This window comes from Plectrocnemia conspersa, unplaced genomic scaffold (genome assembly GCF_051122295.1).
Source record: "Plectrocnemia conspersa isolate PC_06_02 unplaced genomic scaffold, ASM5112229v1 ptg000007l, whole genome shotgun sequence".
Lineage (NCBI taxonomy): Eukaryota > Metazoa > Arthropoda > Insecta > Trichoptera > Polycentropodidae > Plectrocnemia > Plectrocnemia conspersa.
Genome location: NW_028277171.1, coordinates 10,005,641 through 10,024,872, shown reverse-complemented (window position 1 = coordinate 10,024,872; position 19,232 = coordinate 10,005,641). Strand labels below are relative to the sequence as shown.

Below are 19,232 nucleotides of genomic sequence, written 5' to 3'. Positions count from 1 at the left end.
ATGGTGTGATTTATTTGGCCGTTGATAATTGCGGTGTTTCACGCTTAAACGACCCGCGTGAATATCGAATAAACATTATTTTTATTGAGGAGCCACTCTCACTTTTTGTCTGTATTAAAACGTGGAAGATAACCACTTTAAATACCTGTTCTTTGGAGAGAAAGTGTCTCCTTGTACGAGGGGTGAATAAACGTATTATATGTATATTTATATTATATAGTATAGGTATATAATAATCTGTATGCATTATAAATGTATTCATGTAAATTGTTAGCGCAAATTATTTGCTATAGATCAAGTTGTGGCAATGTGCAATTATCTGCGTTTCTAATTTCATCCTCAATCTGGTAAAATAAATTTTCATTTTATCGATTGTACTAATAATATAATCTATTAATAACATACTCATGTGTGGTCATTTAAATTTATTGGTAACATAAGTCATAATCGGAAAAATTTATTTAGCCTAATTAGTTGGACAAATGTGATCATAAAATTGATATTTCGGCATTATTATATATACTTAAATACAATTAAATGATCAGAGAGTAAAATTAACTACTTAAGTTGCATGCATTAATATATTCAATATTTTCACTTTGGTATAATATCTCATAACTATGAGATTTCAAATTAATCGAATTATCTCAGTTCCAAAGAAGTTATAAAATCAAACGCTTAAAGTGAAATACCATATAAAACATTGCGAGCAATGTCTATAGGTGAAAAAGTGTTTCAACTTAATCTTAGCATTGTTTCTAGCACTGAAGTTAAACGTAATTATGTTTAAAGATTAGAGTAATAGTTTTTTATAGATTGCGTATCTCGTTTTTACTATACTTTAATAAATGTTGTGATACAAAATTCATGTTTGTGTTTTTAATTAATAAATTTCCCTTTTTATGTTATTTTTTGTATAAATCTAACAAAAACATATTATTTATAATAAATATATGGCTCGCAACTTTTTAATTCAAGTGAAATTTTACTATGCATGAGAAAATCCCTCATATCCATATTTGCATGAGAAATTCGCACGACACGCGATTTTATTATATTCTGTTTTTTCATTTTTGTTTATGGTCATTTTTATTGTTTCTTTAGTCGGAATTTACGCGTCATAAAATTATTATACTGCCTTTGATTTGCTTCGACTTTCATTATCGGATCGGAATTATCGTTGTTCTATAATTCGGCACACTTTGACATCAAAATCAATCGATTCTAACCTAAAAACCTAATCTAGAAATTTCAGCGCGGTTTCATAACTTGTGATTTTTTTCTAACGCTTTCTATTATTAACTCTAGTATATCATTATTGAACGATATTTTAAATTGAGATATATTGTAATAAAAACGGACATTTGCCATTCAGTCGGTCACAGAACTATTTTCAATCAAATTATATTCACGCAATGAGATTCACTGACTCGTTTCGGATTGCCCTAAACTAAGGTAATTTGATCAATGAAAAATGTCATTTGAAAGCCCTTCACTTATAGCATGTGTGACTTATCGATATGGAACACTGCTCGGGGTCTTGGAAGTTAAAGTAAAATTTTGGTTATTTTTATGCAACGAAAACGCAGTCACGTTCTATTAAGCCGCGAGCTGTTAACTCGCCGGATATATTCCGCTAATACACTCGAAAAAAACGCTTTCTCACTTTCTATGAATATTGTATTTAATATATTTCCCTAATATATATATTTATAAACTTGACATTAGTTTTGTGTCTTTATTACGCAACCATAAATTAATCTTAACTATGTTTAATTCCAAAACATGTATATATAACATGTAAACAATAAAAATGAACATTACTATTGTATATACAATAAAGAATAAAAATAATCGTAATCTAATTTTATACATAATCATATACTTAAAAAAGTTACAGTTATGAGAGACTTAGTTATACAATTTATATCATTAAATTTCAAAACAATCTAAGAACGCTGCAATTCGAACTACGTACTTTTAAAAATTAAAATCAATACAAACAATTATATAGCACAACATATACTTCTTGTATTAACAAGTCAATTGGAATAAACTTTTTCTATCAATTTAACAAATTTATAAAATTGTTTTTATTTGCTTTTTTATTACTTTTAAAATACTTAATAATATAATAAAATGCCCTAAATTAAACGAAATGGTTAATATTATATAATACACTCACTAGACATATCTGTCAACTTATAATAATAATAATTACAAATACAGTATGAATCCAGCATTCCTGAGATTACATCGGTTTGGGCATCAATACAGTGAGTTAGATTTTTTTGACAAAACTTATTTGCTTGTTTGAAAAAAATTTTTTTTACCTATTATAGACATATATTAAAATAATTTTTAGTCTAAGTCTAATTTAAAGTATGTAAATTTATTTATGTAAATATTATTGTAAAAGTCTAACCATGACCTAAAAAATAAATAATACTGTAACAAAGCATTTAGTGAGCTTGAACTATTTTTTTATTTTAACTTGATAGGATTTTTTTAATTGTTAAACGCAAATCAAAAATATTGTTTTTTTTAAACAAATTTACTAATGACAACTTATGGCCTATCTTTATCTTTAAGAACCTCAGAGAGCTTCACAGACTGTGCTCCAATAATACAGCATGCACTAAATTTCAGTATAGAGCAGATATATATTTTTTGAAGCAAGAACTGCAATAGATTACATAATTTAACATATAGCTTCTATATATGTACGTAAAAAAAGATTTTTAATTATTATTTCTATACAGAAATCTGTTAAATCTTGGAGACAATAAATAAATAAATTTATTGTAAAAAAACGTGAAATAAAAATATTTTATCACAAATCTCAATATCTTTCAGCAAGATAATTCTTTTATTTCCTTTAATAATTTTATTTATTGAACAAAATTCACATTATAAAAGATTATCACTAATAAATTACAGACTGCTTAAAGATTAGCTTTGAATTTGAATTACTGTCACTACGTCTGTTAATTTTTAATTATCAAAGGTTAATGGACAATAAGATTGTTGAGCACTTGATAACGTGCTCTTAAATTTCTACCTTGTGATTGGTTGTTCGCCGTGAATACGTTGTACATGTAAAAACACAGGGCAGTATTAGGTTATTGTTTAAAAGTTATGGTTAATAACTGTTAACTGTTAATGTAATTTTAAAACACAAAAATATATCCTGTGAGCATCAATAATAATTTTTAAGTTAAATGTGGTGATTATCACAAATAAATACATGTGAAATCATTTTAAAACTTTGATGAAAACGCAGTCTATATCACAAAGTTTTTTTTTAAATTGTAGTAGTAGTTACTGTTTTATTTTTTTTAATTTAACCTTTTTCTTTATGATCACGAAAATTTTGTCGACTTAATCTTGAAAATAAATAAACTGTACTTTATGAAGTTGTATACAAATATATTTTTTTATATTAATCAACAATTCTTCTTTAAAATAAATGTAATAATCAGGTAGATTTTTGTGTGATTTGTAAAAGGATATGTTAGGTTTATATATTTGTTTTTAAGTTATTAATATATTATAGAATAATTTGGAATGCTATACTTTTATACAAAGCTTTATTGTTTAAATAGCCGCTAATTGGAAATAAAAGGGTTCACCGTTTACAAGTGTGGCAAATTTTTACAGTATTTATCGAACTCCAAAGATCCACCATGTATCACTCAATAATAATATATATTGTAAATCTGGCCAGAAATTCCTAGTGAGTCATGAAGACCTTAATATAAACGCATATTTAAAAGAGTTAAAAAGCAAAATGGCTCGAGCAGTGCTGTTCTGGCCGTGACAGGTAGGAATAAAGGACACAATCGCGACTCTCTAGGGCGGTTTATAGCTTCCAATTGAAAATCGCTAAGGATTGTCAAATTGTCGACACTAGGATGCAAATAAGAATTTGATCTGTACTTGCTAATAATAAGAAATATTTTAAGACGTTACGAAATAACGAATTGTATAAAACGAAAATTGGCAATAAATTGTTACAGTGACACGCGCTCCGCATAACAAAGCTGAGCTATGCGGAGTGCGTGTCGCTTCCAAGTACTCGATGGAAGTATTTCTGGGTAAAATACTTCCGCCATAACTATAAAAGAATTCCCAACGGTATAGCGATCTATAAAATATAACAGTGTTAAAGATTTATCGAGACACACATTTAATAATTTTTTATTTACATTTAAGTCAAAAATATAATCACAAACTAAGCAAATTTCTGCGGTTGTCATGACTAACGTAATGTAACAAACACAAGACTATTTTTTTTATTAATGTACTCTTCCATGTCCGATGGAGAATTTTTTCAACAAAAGACTTCAATTTTGGTGCAAGTGTTCGCTATACTTTAATGTACTCTACAGTTTCTATAAAATATTTATACATTAGTAAAGTATGTAGGATAGTTAGTACTTGCTTTAGCTAAACATCCGCTATCTTTACTGGTGTACATTTTATGGCCAATCTGTCAATCAAACGTTATTTGACCGATGTAAATCATAGCAATTAAGGTCAAATTTTACAGCTTTACAATATTTTAGATATTTATTGCCAATTGATTATGCAGCAAAAGACGTCACGATTGCCGTTTACGAGGCATACAAGAGTAACGAAGCACATTCTGTCGAGTTTCTAATAAATTTCCTAATAAGATGGGTTTATACTAATTTAGTTAATACACAACTTTCGCGGAACTCGGTGCAGGATTATTAGCTTATCATTATCACATATACGGTGAAATGTGTGCAGTTTTGTAACCTCTAAAGCAGTGACAAAATCGTATGACTTCACGGCGTGACGTAACGGATAATCCGTGACGAATGACATGTTAATATTTTGTCATTTTTTTTTCATCGCATGGCGGCAGAAAAGTCACGAAAAAGTCGTGTTTGCATAGCAAACAAGCAATTTGTTAATGTATCTTTGTATGAATGAGGCTAATTCGAAGTAAACGCTTTTTTTATTGACCTACTTGTACAAAATCATAATATTTAATAACAAAAGGTAAGCTATCAATCATCTTAATGTTAGAAGGTCTTTTCTCAATTTGTCGACAACCAAATTGGGTTATCGTTGCTGAAAAATAAACACGAGTAATGAGCGACTCCCCTTTTAGTTTTAATTGAATAAATTTATTTAATGACACTGTATAAAATCGTGAGAATCGCATGCGAATATAAAGTAAGCTAATAACTAATTTGGCAAAATTAATTGTATACATATTGTTTGCTTTCTTTGCGGATTAAACGCGCAAAAATTGCGAGAATAATATTAAAAAATTAGATCAAACTCAACAGAGATTCGCTGACCATTTTCCATGTCTAACAACAGCTCTAGTCAGATTATTAGACCGTAAAGTCTAAAGCGGTTTTTAATTCTTCTCGCGGTCAGTTAGCTATGCAACGGTGAGATTCGCGACTAACGAACTAATGAATTTTGCGGTAAAATGCATCCAGCTACATAACAACTTTATTTTTATTATTAATAATAATTTACGCCCACTGTCATATAAATAGTACATCATCAATTTCACTTTCACCCCATAATTTCACTAAGTAGTAGACACGTCGAATAAGTTATTCATGATGATTTTTTTCGGTCGATCGTCTCATCTGTACATCAATCATTTGATGAATTAATTTATGAGCGTTTGAATATTAATTATACGAAACTTAACATGTTAAAAAAATGTGTTTATATTGATCTTTACCGAAGAGATCGACATGAATATCTCATTCATTCAATCGTTGTTTATGAATGCCAATTAAACGCTTTGCGGCTATTTTTTTTTGATAAAACAATTGCGGAAGAAGCATTTCAGATTGTTTTCAATGAAAATAGAAAGCACAAAAGAGAATCCGCGTTCTTAGCAATTTCAGCGCAAATAATCATCTAAACAGAGTGCGTCGTAAAAAGCGCTGACACACATTTTAAGCCAATTTACTAAATAAAATGGATGTAGAAAATCATTTTAAAAGATATTGTACGTATAAAAATAAATGAAACACGTAAAAACATTATCAAATTCATGCGCCAAAAAAAAATTAATGATAAAAAGATTGACTCGAACTTTTTATTTGAAATTTACGCTTAATTTATGTTTTTATATACATTATTTTTATTCATAGTAATTACTTAATGGAAATGTTACTTATTATATTAAACATAAATTATTACTAGACAGCAATTCTAAAACTAATTTAAGTTTGTCAAACAGTAATAATTAATAAATAAATATATATATTTAGCAACAATAAAAGTTTAGAATGTGTAAAAAAAGATAATGCAGTCACGAAGAAAACTTGAATGAAAAACATTTAGGTCAAGCTTTTAAGAGGCTCGCAATCGTGTGAAAGCTCAAACAAATAACAAAAAACGAACAAAATTCTAGAAAAACAAGACACGATTTAATTTAAGAGTTTTGTCATTTATATTATGTTTATGAGCAAATAACATTTTTTATGTCAGTGAAAATTATTAGCTTCCATCAATAAAAATGTCATAAATAAACAATCATGTAAATAAATAAATTCTTACAATATGTTTGTCTACTTAATAGAAAAAATAAGTTAAACGTGCCATTTACTTGTTGATTCGATTATATAATACAACTTCTAGTCGTTTACGAACAATTAGTTTTTATTTGAAAGAGCACAAAAAAATTAGCTTAATGGGTATTATAATTTATTTTATGTAGTAAGTTTTGTCGATCAATGTGGTAATATGACTCATCATTATACTGTTATTAGTACAAATCCATAAACCAATAACTTTGATCTTTCTTTACTTAAAATAAAAGACTTGAAAGGATAATACATTATCAAAGATGATCGTTGAAAACTTTAGAAAGTCTTTTAGATATCCATAGTTCTGGATGCATTTCTAGGCAATCTAGATAAATGCTTTCAAATTAACCATGCTGGTAACATTTTCACTAAACAAAATCTTTGAGCTTTTATCTCAGCAACCTTGAAGGTCACCGGACAAGAACCGGAGATGATTCCGATGTGTCCGCGAAAGTTTTCACTCGTTTGCAAATGGTTGCTTTACGGAGGCTGTGCATAAATTGCAGACGTATTCAGAGAATCTGGGCCATTACGGATGGTGTTCTAACACCGCGATAGTGGTTAGTATCCGTTCATCACGCCATGGCCCACTAACCATTCTGTGTGTATTAAATTTATATTGTGGATATGAAAGGGGTCTTCGGACGTAGCGAATTAATCCATTTCAGATCGGACCTTCTCCAATACATAAGAGAAAACTATGTATTGTGAATCTCGATTGATGTTTAATATTAAAGATTGACAATAAGTCTTATTTGGTCTGTAAATATTTAGAATATTGTATGAATAAAATATAATTAAAAAATTATACAATACACATTAGTCTGTTTATAAATGTTTTTTTATATAAAAACTGTCTAACATAAGAGAAATATATTCAAAACAAATAATTTTTATGTGTTTTATATTTAAATTTTGCTAATAGTAGTCTAGTCTAGTAAAAATATTTTAATATACATCTAATTATTACGCGTGAGAATATATTGTTGTATTTTTTACAAATAAGCAGTAAGCTATTGTATTTTATTTATAAATTTAAAATCTTCCTTTGCAAAATAATAGGAATAATTTAAATAGAAGTCACAAACATATGTTTTATAAATTATAAACTAAAAGTACAGCTTACAATCAATAGATTTCACAATGCACGATCTAGCTCAATTTTATGTTAATAATTCATCACGATATTTATCCGTGAGGTTAGGAAAATTTAAGAAAACTCAATTTGTGTTGATCGACCAGAATTTTCATTATATAATAATTATTAATTCCGACCTTCAAGAAACGATTAGAGTTTAAATGGAATTCAAACCCAAGTCTTTCATGTACAATATTTTACCGACTTACACCACTCGTTTATCGTTTTGATTATACATATATAAATGTAAACAAATATACATATGTATTTGGAAAAATATACATATGTATAGAAACTATTTATGTTAGTTTTTTATTTATATTTAAATACAGTGTTACCCAAATTCTGTACAAAAAATTCTGTATTGTATAGAAATGACACATAAGTGTAAATAATTATTTTATTTTAGTTTTGTACATAAAATATTTATAAAATTGGGTTTTTAATAAATTAAGATATAAAAGGTCAATATGGAATTTATGTTCGTTATAATGTTCTTGAAATTTTATATATAGTAGCAATTATAGACAAATATATGTATAATAGAATTGTACAGGTACAGATACAGTATAGTTTTCTGTATCTTTTACACATACATATATAAGATACAGTAAAATATACATATATTACCAATGACATTTACTTTTAAATAATCGACTGATATTGCATTTTGCTAATTTGATTATAGAAGGCACAATAGCACAATAGACGAGTGGTATAAGTCGCGGGCTATTAACCTGCCAGGTTTGTATTCCATATGTACCTAAGTGCTTTTTAATTTTTATCATGGCTGAAAAATCGAAATTTGTGATCATCACAGATTAGATTTACTTTATCTCAATGATGAATATCGTGATGATTGATTAAAATAAGAATAGTTCGTACAAATTAGGCATTGAACTATATCAAGTCATTTTTTTAAATACATATCTTATATGTATTTTAAAAAATTATACGTGCATTATATTGTATTTTTGTTAAAAACACATTATTTAAACATATTTAATTGTTATATTATATTATACAATTTAAACCATCAATATAAAAAATAAAACTAAATCTGAAATATATTAGATTTATTGTTTTGATATTAGTAGAAAAATAAAAAAAATATATAATGCACTACTATTAAACGCGCAAGTGCATATAAAATATTCATATCAATGATAAGACTTCCAATAGTACATTTATGTATCTACTAATTAAGATATTTGCTGATAACTTGCCATTAATAGTAAATTTTAAACAATTCGAGCTATTTTTCAAGGCTCTGTTTTAATAAATAGATGACCTAAAGTATAAAAATATTAATAATTTAAAAAATCATTGAAAATGTTACAATATTTATATTTTTCTAATATTTAACATCGCTATCGAAGCGCGATCTTTAACAGAAATGTATAAAACTAACTAACGAGTATGGAAATCAATAACTTGCGATCGAAGAAATTTAATTAGGCGATTTCATTTGAAGTCACATCTCATTAGACCGACAAACAGCATCTAAACCTACTTTAAGACACGAATTCTAAGGCGGACATCCTCAACATTTTTGTTTTATATCCATTTTAATTTAGAAAATAGGAGCAATTCTCGCAATCGTGACTACACGTTCTGTTTGAATTTTACCCAATAGGGCAATCTCACGATGCGTAAGTTTTTCACTTTTCCTTCTGACTACTGATTGTTGACGCAATAAAAAAAATACAGTGTTATTTATTTTCATTATAACAAACTTTTATTTCCTAAAATTGGATTATGTATTATGAAATATGTAATAAATGAGAGAATTGCGTAAGCTTTCATTTTACATAATTAAAATTAATGAATAGTAAAACTGCATTATAACAAATATAACAATAGTGTTATTATAACCGTATTAGGTAAGAATAATTTTTAGATCTATTTTGTAAAAAAATTTTACACAAAAGACGTATTAAATTATATGAACTACATGGCAATTAAATGTCGTTGAGCTTATGATAATATCTTATTGTGTATATTGAAAAACTACTTTAAAATTTACCGCTTACATATGACAATAAATATATAAAAAACTATTGTATTGTTATCTATACTAGAATAATTAATACAAAATAAACTAACTTTTATACCCCAAGCTGAATTTATAAACATTGCTCATGATTTTAATGCATTTTGTACCTAATATATATGTAATTATTGTAGTGCAAAACGTCTTAATGTTAATTAGGATATTTTATCTCTTAATATTTATTTATGTTTAATGAATATTGCAGTGCATAATTTTAATTACCTTGCTAAAAAGTAATAGTATATACAATTTGCTTACTATTTTTATAGTTTCAAATCAATTTTAAACATTGCCAAACAATACTAATTATTTTTTGCAATGACAATATTTATAAATAAAATTAATTTAAATAATTATATAGCGAACGAAATGGCATTGAATTTGTTGTTTACGAAGTTGGAAATTTGTTTTAAAAAAAGTGTCGATAAACATCGCTGGTGCTTTTGTATAATATCTAGACCAATTTGAGAAGTATTTCCGCAGCAAAATTTGCAAGAAAAAACGCTATTATTAATCGGTACAAGTTATTCATCCGTTCAAGGTTGTCGACAATCACCGGCGGATATTCGCTCGTCAGTTTAATAGACGTTAAAAATCAGATCAGAAAAGCAGCTTCTGAATGAATGTTTAACATGAAATGCTTCGCAATTAGATATTATAAAAAATATACAACACATGTTAACGTTAGGGTAACTCATTATGTAAGGAATGACATAAACGATCTTATCCAGTATCCCAAATGATAGAAGTTAATATTGTTTTTTGTGGTTTTGTTTGGATTCCGTATCTCATTGTCGGTCCGTTTGATCGTCACGCTTGGCCAGGTAGACTCGTGTGTGCTCTTGTCGAGTCGAAAATAAAATAAGCGTAGAAAGGGAACAGGTATAAGAGATTTAGAGAGATAATGTTCAGTTTTCACTTTTTTACGAGTTCCTGCTGCACTCGAAACGGGTTTGCCGCTTCCCCTCGCGTTCGAGTCTACCAACGAACAAAAAGTGTCCCACAAAAATGCGTACACACTGATTCATTGATGCTGTCATTTAAGATATATTCAAGATAAATAAATGGTAAGTCAAGCCTTTACAAATTTGTGTTTATAAAAATAACATAAGAAATCCATATGTGTAATGGGATTTTGTTGCACAATTTGTTGGAATGCTAATAGCTAGTGACATTTTAAATCTGCTAATAGCTAGTGACATATAAAATCTGCTAATAGCTAGTGACATATAAAAGCTGTCATAGATTTGAATATCTAAAACTTTTTGTATTTCTTTTTCTATTGTACTTTTGTTTAAAAGTCAATCCTAATATATATATATCATTTCGCAAAACAATTTATCATTAAAAATTATACATTAACGTTATGAAGAGTCCAATAAAATAACATGTCACTCAAAGGCTTGTAAATTGGCCTGGATTTATTTAAATTATAGGACACGAACCTCTGTTTCAAGCTTGTCATTTTGCGACATAATTTGTCGGAACACTGACGGAAGCTGGAAACGAGCACACGACGATTCACTTTATTTTCTTCTTTCTTTCCGCACGCTGAGCTCTCTGCTCAGCGGTAAATCGGTGGCTTACATACTGTTCTCTGTTCTGTGCTACCGATCGGAATCATTATCTATTGGTTTGATAAATAAAAAAGTAATATTGCGCAATATAATTGTATAAATAACCATACGGGCTACTTTTAAAAGCGCCACTTATACAGTAATAAAACTGATTGATAGAAATTTTACGTGAAAGTGGATTGGAGTTTAATTATGATATAGCTTTATAAATGTCACAATTAATTTAGTATAGAGGTACTGTACCGGATCTGTTTTAATATCGCAGCCATTAAGAAATTTGCGAATGAAAGTCAAATAGTTCAGCTAAGAGCTTTTATTGCATACTTATTTATTTCCATAGAATCGAAGCTATATCTCTCTTGTTTATTTTAAATTTAAATCCGGTTAAATGTGGAATTATATTACTTCCTGCACTCAAATATAATGGTGTCAACATTTAAATGATCGCAATATCTAATGTATTACTTATATGAACTCAAAAAAAAATTAAATCAATGCATTTCGATTATTTATAAAAAGTATTTTTATCCAACTATAATGTAATTATACACTTAAAAAATCAACAGTACATTATGAATAATCATATAATACATTAAAATAGTATAAAATTCTATAAATTTCGCTCAATTAAATATTTAACGTGAGAATCATAATGTTGGATTTTAAAATATTAGACATTTATTACATTACTTTGTAAATACTAGTTGCAATTTTAAATAAATAAACATAAGTCAAGCAAGAAATAATGTAAAAAAAAATTTGTTTATGAAATAAAATGTTTTAATCTAAAAGTAGTCCTTATAATTTAAAATTTTACTATATAATAAATCGAAAACGTGATAGAATTCTAAATAAAGATAGTATACATAATAATATATATTTTAATATTAAATTATATTGCTAAGCCAGTCACGTTTAAAGAATCTTGATTATAACATTGTTATGAATACATAACAGCCTTTGATATTTATAATAACCTTGACCGTTGATATATCGGTACATGGGCGTTATTCTAATACACTTTTGTATACACTCACGTGCCTAAATTGTATACTATGTATATTTAATTTGTAAATGTATATCAAACAATAGGTGATAATAAATCTCCTCTCAAAGTGTCGCACAGCAAATTAATAAAGTAAATCACTATAAAGATTTTTTAAGCGCTCGCTTTCTTTTTAAATTAGGAACAACTATAGAAAAAAATACAATAATATCTTAATCTTTTATATTGTCTGACGAGGGTGGTGAAATCATACGTAACACTTTCACCAACGGAAGTAGGAAAAAATCAACAATGTTCGAAGGTCAGACGTTCGAAGAGCTCGAACAATAAATTATAATGTATAAAACTAGCAATATTCACCTTAGAATCTTAGCTTGGAAAATACCTAATTTTCACACTAATACTTTATAATTCTATTCATATTCATTAATACACATACAAGATAAAACTTTACTTATTATTAAAATGTCGTTATTGACACATTCTATGTAATTTTAAAGCACTTTATTTCATTGAGCAAATTTGAATGAAATCTGTATTAAAAACACATATGCTTAATAAATTATCTAAAGTAGATTATAACAAGCAAATTATATATAATCTATAAAAAAACAAATTATATTAAAGCCTTAAAGTGTGTGTATGTAGTAAATTATTTTAAATATTAAATCGGTTAGCTTAAGTCATACGTAAAATTTTATATTATAGATAAGTTAAGTGCGTTAGAAACGTACAAAATTTTTTTGCAACAAGTATAGGATAGCTCGATTTGTATATAAAATTATACGTTAAGTTAAAAAATATGTTTTTTGTGTTGAAATCAGATTCTAATAATCGATTACACAGTTTTAGTTTCAACAAATTTCTTTTTTAGACTTCATATTAACATTTTTTGCCAATAAACACTACACAAAAATTATGTTTGTTCAATCAAATTATATTTTATGCTAATATGCATATTTTGACTTACCTAAAAATTAAAATAATTTTGTATTTACAGATTATAAGAGTTTCTATGCGTAGCTAGTTATACGTTATTATAACAACCGGATTAGAGCAAGTTTTTTGCTAGCAAATTTTTTTTGTTATAGGCATTTCAATAATATTTTATGCCCTAGTGTGTAACGAAACTATAAGTATTGTTACTTAGGAATTGAATTGATTTAAATATATATTTACTACAAAGATTCAATAATGTGAATAAAATGTAAAGTTCTGAGCTAGTTACGAAACTATAGCAATTTCAACTAATATATAGTGTTTAATGTTTTTTTTTTTTTAATAACAGGAGATGTGTGATCTCATTACAGTGAGGTAATCAAATGAATATTAAGTCATCAGACTGAAATCAGCAAGTCTTGGAATTAACAATTTCCAAAAAAAAACCAAAAATATTTTTTTGGATTTTTGGAAAACAATGTTGTTTTTTATACTATCATCAGTAGACTCTTATAAATATTTAAGTTAATTTGTATAGCCTTTATTTTGTTTAAAAATTGTTATCGATATTTCATTAAAAAATGTATTTTAGAAAAACATTAAAAAAATAATTGACCTTTAATACAATTAAATCTACCTGATTCTTGCGCGCAGTAATGAGATTTTTTTATTTAATTTAGTAGATTTTGTTATTTATATAGATGATGTACGGATCATATTTTTTCAGGCGATACTTGAAAAAAACTAATAGACAATATAAATTAATGCTTAAACAGGTAATTTATTTTTGGTGTCAAAAAAAATAATCGCGTATAAAATGATAAAATATTAAAAAAAATTAACAAGATTCAATAATATTTTGTCAATTGTTATGCTATTCTAAAAATCTAATGATTTTTAAATTCTGATCATATGTTAATATTTTATAAAAATAAGAAAACGACTTCATCTTAAGTTCTGTATTTCCAAAAATAATTAAAATTATTTTTTAATAATTAATTTAAATCGTTAAAGAATAAAGGATCCCAAAAATATTACTTAAAATAATAATAATATATTTTGTGAAAATGCTGAAAAAATCAAATAATATACTTTTGACGGGTTGTTTTGAGAAGAATACAGCAAGAAGAATCATATTTATAAAAATAATAGATTTTTTTTACGTCTCACTCACAAAAATATGTTAGGAAGCAACAAAGGATAATATATTTTAAATATGTAAGGATTTAAGAAGATCATGAATGTCGATAATTTATAGATGGCCAAAAGTTCAGTCACTCTCTGAAAGGTTATTGAGCCAATTAGAAAATTATTCTTATTCAATTTCTTCGATTTATTGGACCGATCACTGTGAATAGTAGCAAAGAGGAAAAAACGCAAACGGCCACGCACATTGTGTGAAACCGTTTCATGAACACACACACAATGGAACAATCGCTTGAAAAATTGTTCTGTGATGCAAAAATCATCATCAGTCACGACTGAAACGATGCATTCGTATCTTGCTCTGACACCGATGATGATGATTATTATGATGAACTTATTAGCATTGTAAGTGATGTGCAAAAATGTTACTCTTTGCTGTCTAGTCTGGCTATGTTTTGGGAGCGTGGGTAATTTAATCTAAAACAGATTCGATTGTCACTATAACTGTTATAATGCGATTTAACTGATTCTTAGAAATTTAATGTTGGCTTCTAAGTTTACCACATCACATTGTTTCTTTATAATTTGAGGCATTGAGTTTCTCTTAATGATCAATCAAAATATATTTATAATAATAAAATAAAACCATAAATCAATTTAGGTTAGTCTGTAATGATAATATATCTACAAAAGAAAACTTTTATGTGGGTTACTATTTTTATTATTTATAAAAAAGTATCATTATAATTTTAAAAAAAAATAGAAATTTTCCATTACTAATTTATTGATTACATAAAAACGGTATTTTGATAAAAAAAACTCACAATACAGCTCTTTCTTTTCATGTTTTATTAATTTTTGTCCTAGAATGAGTTGTGCATGATTAAGCCTAGAATTTTCGCGTATTTAAAAGTAGTTCTTGAACTACTTTTAAATGCCCCGTGTATTATAAAATAATCAAGTGACAAAGGTATACAAATGGAGTGTCTTTTTTTAAATAGCTAGTACTAAAAGTTTTAAAATATTTTTTATTTTATATCATTCAAATTACATGTATCCCAGAAGCTTATTTAATTTATAAAAAAGTAGTAGCTTATTGCATATATTATATATTAAAAAAAAAAAAATTTAACATCACACTTTAAAAAAGCTTATAAATTTTTAGAGTATCCTATTTAAATCTATCTTAATCCATATTAAGTAAATAAATTCAGGTCTTACCTTAATTCAATATATTCTATGTTTTTCACGTATTTTCATTCACTGTCTATCACACAAAGTTTTCTACTTCATAAATTAAACACTTATCAAACAGTAGATGCACATGGTCTTTTGCAAATAAACTTGAACTCGATCTGATCTGATATGACCATAATCCTTAGACACTGAATTTTTATCGTATTTTTAAAATTGTTACTCCACCTGAAGATTCAGGGGAGGACTCGTGCGTTGACTTGCTACACAGGTGATACAAAAGTGACTGAGCACTATCCAAAGCGAGTGTGCTAGCCCCTCGGCGGCCAGATAGAAAGTGAAGTTCGAGCCGAGACTAAAGAGAGACCAGATAGAGAACGGGCAGATACAGTACCACCACGCGGGGGAATCTACCGAAAAAATGTACGTATGTGTGTGTTTGTCCAACAATTAGTGGTGGATCCAATTTGTGTAATTAAATGAGCAAAAGTGCAGGCGAGGCAAAAGTTTGTTCTTGGTTACTGTTGCATATTTATGATTCTATCTTATGTTTATGGCCTGGATGCATAGAATTACTAGGCGGAGAGAAAAGCGAATCATCACGCATCATGAAATATTTTTTTGGATGAGAGTGAGCGTGTCCCTGATATGAGACGCTGGTTATTAGGGGAAAACGAGAGGAAAAAATCTATTAATTTTATTATCGTTCTCTAAAATATATGTGAAAGAGTACCATTAGAATGTTTTAAATTTAAATTACTAACGTAACATGACCTATTTATTATATCTGGTTACTTTTTGCATCACCTTGTCGCATACCATTAAGCGCATGCAAGGGTCTGGACAGCTGATTCTGCATTCAATTGCATTTGACACATTTCATTGCGAGTTTTACCATGGAAATAAACTTTTTCGGGATGTTTAATTCCTTCATGGCTGCATATAAACTATCTCTATTTATCGAGTCATACGAACATTTTTTTTTCTAGAATTTATCGAATTATAAATTAGATATATAAGTTGTTTGACCCTAAAATAAATTACTTTGTAGTAAAAAGAGTTCACAACGGATTGAATTCATCTAAACAATTTGAAATCATCGGTATACAAATGAAATCTGAATTTTGATACTGTCGTATTTATGTCAATAAGAATAATAGAGGATCTATGTTGGACCCTTAAAGATCTCCCGAAGGGGTAAAATATTATTATTTGTATTCCCGCATCAATGTCTTGTTGAGACAGAAGGTTAGTGGCTGAAATAAGCGGGACTTCGCTATTGACCCAACACAACTTGCCAAATGGATAATCATTTTGAATAATTTAGCGAAAACTAATAACACTGCGACTGGTTTATAGTTCTTGATGTACAATTGTTTACGTCGAAATCATAATGGTTATATCACTCAAAGCCTTCAGGAATTATATTTGTAGGTATACTAATAAAAACATATTATGATCTACATCTAAAACATATATATACACGATTTCGCAGAAATTGTTTCAGCTTTTTGTAGCTATCGCCAAAATCATTATATTGTGTTTAAAAGCTGGAAAACTCATTTAAGGGCAGCTTTCTCTTGGCTATGTTCTCAAACCTTTTAGTTTTTCTGTGCCACGTTGAGCTAAGAGAAATAGTTTTTAACCCCACATGAAATATATAACATAATAAATGTATTATACATCAGTGATAAACTCCATTAATTTCGAAATTATTATTACATAATTTTGAAAAAAATAAGGCAACATAAAACTCCTTGTAAATAGTTGCTCACAAATATAGAAATAATAAGGCACGATTGAGAAGTAAGGTGGATTTTTCTCTATAAATATAGGTATTGTAAAAGTTCACCATCAATTTTGTATCCCAGTAAAATATCAGATTTATTCAAATTTATACAATTCCATTAGACAATTTACAGGTATGTATAATTCATGTCGACTAAAAATATGACGAAGTATTGGCGATTGTTTTAGAAATCATAAAATCTATTCTTAAATTATTGTATTAAAATTAAAATCAAGGCTACATGTGTTTCGCTGTTTACATGACTGTATTTAGCCAGCGTAGCAAAATGCATGATTTTTTTCTATAACTTAAGCTTCATTTCGAATGCTGTTATGGTTTGAAGCATTGCATTGATAAGTTAGTTTTACCTTGAAGTCGCGTTTAAATTTAACAAGAATGCTTAATCTGTGAACCATTCATCTTTAAGTTTTGGAATAAGTATTGTTTTAGATTTTATAAAGAAATTGATTAAATTTTGCAAATTATAAAATCTTCTATTAAAATTTTACTTTGGCTTAACCACATTACTTCTGAAATATTATTGATGTTCCAATTATAAAGAACCGAAATGGTTTAATTCATCTCATGAAATTCATAGCATTTATGACAATTTACTACACTATTTTTTTAAAGCTTTCGCGCACAACTTTTTTAATGTACTATGCAGTTGTACTTTTCTGACCAATCATAGCTAGAGAGCTATTAGTATATATAGCTTATATGTTGACAAATGATAAATAGGATCGGTTTAATTGAATTTTTAGTGCTTTGTACGAATCAGGATTTTAAGTTGTATGGATTAATAGAACCAAAGAATACATTTTTTAATGAATACATTTTCATTAATGATTACTAATGAAAATGACAAATTAAGCAATATCTATAGAAATAAGTAGTTGTATCTATCACCAATGAATAAACTATAAAATTAGTAATTTTATTCTCTAAACCTTCTTCAATATATTTAACAATATCTTTGAATTGTGTGACTATAATCTGGTGAGACAATTGGATTTTAAAACTTCAAAACGAGCGAAATACTCATCAAAGAGACAACTACCATAGCTCAAATGCTATAGCGACCACTTAAGTAACTGGAGGAAAATCTATCAAGACCGTTTGAAAAAAATGAAATTCCTTAATTTCCAAAAAATAAGTTCTTAAAGAAGAAATTTGTAAATCTATAAATAAATTATGTAGTGATCTAAATGTACGTTGGATTTTTTCGACAAAAAACTACATTAGCACCATTTAAAATCTGTTAACTGTATTTGATAAATGAAATAATTTATAAGTCATATTTAGAATGTAACTCTAAATACGACCTAATAGTTTTTGCAGTTTGATTTGTCATCTCTTTGGTATGGGTTTAATCAGTTTTATCTTCCACTCCTTTCGAATGAAAGATAGAAGTGTTACGTATAAGAGTCCTACCTATTAGCATCAGTGATATTGAGTTACCTACGGATGATTTTTGGTTTTTTGTCATTAAATTTAACCCTTTGCGCTCGTAAGTCGACTATGTGTCGACATCGTATTTCAAGCGTTGTACTCGAACGTCGACAATATGTCGACAAAACTTTGAATGCATTTATTGGCTTTGTGTTCAAGCAAATTTTGAAAATTTAAATTTATTAATAGTAAAAAGACTTCTGTTAAACACATTTCAGTAATATTGAATTTTTAACTTATGCAAATAACTCAATAATCTTAAATTTACAAGTGTAAGTTTATTGTAAAATTTTTCATCGGAACATGGTCAAAGCGCGCGCTGTTAGGACGGCATCGCGCTAGACT

General features: G+C 27.7%; 1 protein-coding gene across 1 annotated transcript in view; it reads right to left on the bottom strand.

Moving 5' to 3' along the window:
- LOC148233887 (uncharacterized) overlaps window positions 1-16,003 on the bottom strand; it is a 42,789-nt gene extending 26,786 nt beyond the window's left edge. Inside the window, exon 1 of the mRNA XM_088188551.1 lies at window positions 15,674-16,003. The gene's annotated coding sequence lies outside the window, so the exon portion shown is untranslated. The remainder of the gene's footprint in view (window positions 1-15,673) is intronic.
- Window positions 16,004-19,232: the final 3,229 nt, after the last annotated feature.